Here is a 1,565-nt window from a genome sequence, read left to right as displayed (position 1 = left end):
GTCGGAAATGGCCGACGGAATTCCGACGACTTCAATTTTTTTGGATTTCGTCGGAAATTGGTCGGTAATCCGTCACAAACGTCCGACAACATTGATGTCCGTCAGAACCTCCGTCGGAATTCGGCGTGTTTTCTTGTAGTGCGATCAGTTTTGAGTTTTACATGTGTTTTGTTTTTTGAAAGCTATATCACATTTCTTCACTTTGGGTATAATCAGAAGTTTGTGTTACAAAAAAAGGGGGTATAATCACAAGTTTTACATATCTTTCTTTATATGCAACTGTCTTTTAAATTTTGAAAGCTTATATTTTTATTTTTTTAATACGAAATACGAAATATCTTTAATACGAAATATCTTTTATTTTTTTTTTTCAAGAGAAAGAATTTACTACATTTACATTATTGATTTACTATGATAATACAAATTTCATAAGCTTTGTGGCAAATTAATTGAATAATTATCTTTGTCTCGGTTTCCTCTCTATTGTTTTTTCATATCTCAGTAACTCAAATATGAGTGATTATACAGTTAACTAAGGTAGTAGACTCCTCGACGATATTTGTAATCAGTGGCATTGCCATTTCTGCTTGGCTATCTTATTGATGAGACAACTCATGGTTCTACTGAGTTAACGAGATAATTGAAGATGATGTTAGCTTCCCGATACAGTATTTGATCAACGAACTAATGGAGTTTTTCAACAGAATAAGCGTAAGCTATATGAGATTGAGTTTGCTACAATGTAATCCCCTGTAATAACAATCTTCAAAATATAGAATAAAAAATAGAGATTGCTATTTCTTCCCCTAAATATAGAAGAAAAAATAGCAATCTCTATTTTAGAAAAAGAAATAGCAATGAATTGGAGTGAAATTGACTCTAAATGCTATAATAGAAGCAAAAATAACAATGAGTTGGAAATGCTCTGAGAGGAAGTGTAATAGAGCAAAATTGTCTACATTACTACAATTTCTATTCCACAAATCTGGTGGGCGCAATTTCTGCGAAACTGTGGTTCATAGCTACCAAGATAATAGTTTAGCTAACAAAATCAAACCAAGTAAGGTAATCTAGATAACAAAAACCTATTTTCTTTAACAATAAAGGTGTTGAAACACTACTAAATATGTAGTGAAAAATAAAGGAAAGGGGGTAAAATTGTTTGTAAAGTTAGCTTATATCTAGTGATTAAGTAAGATTACGGGGGGAATTGTTGTAGTAGTTAATAAAATAGAGAGTAGTTATACAACTATGTAGGAAAATTATGAATGCCAAAAATCAAGTTCTCTAACAATGTTCAAATTAAATAGTGGATAAATTTCCAAACCATATAACAAAGCGTACAAAAGTAAAAAAGTTATATGCTGGAGTATAGCTAATAGTTCATAATTGTCTCCTCATGGCTATACCTAGACCTCCAAGATATAGAACTGATGAAGTTGATATAACACTCAAAGTCTGTGATCTCATTGATGAGAGGTATGGAATTTGGGATACCCAACGGATTCGCCATATCTATTGTAGAGGATGGATTCGACCATCCCACAGGGCCCGAGGAATAGGAA

Source organism: Brassica oleracea, chromosome C1 (assembly GCF_000695525.1).
Source record: "Brassica oleracea var. oleracea cultivar TO1000 chromosome C1, BOL, whole genome shotgun sequence".
NCBI lineage: Eukaryota > Viridiplantae > Streptophyta > Magnoliopsida > Brassicales > Brassicaceae > Brassica > Brassica oleracea.
The sequence above is the reverse complement of the archived record's forward strand: the minus strand, read 5'-3'. Positions refer to the sequence as shown.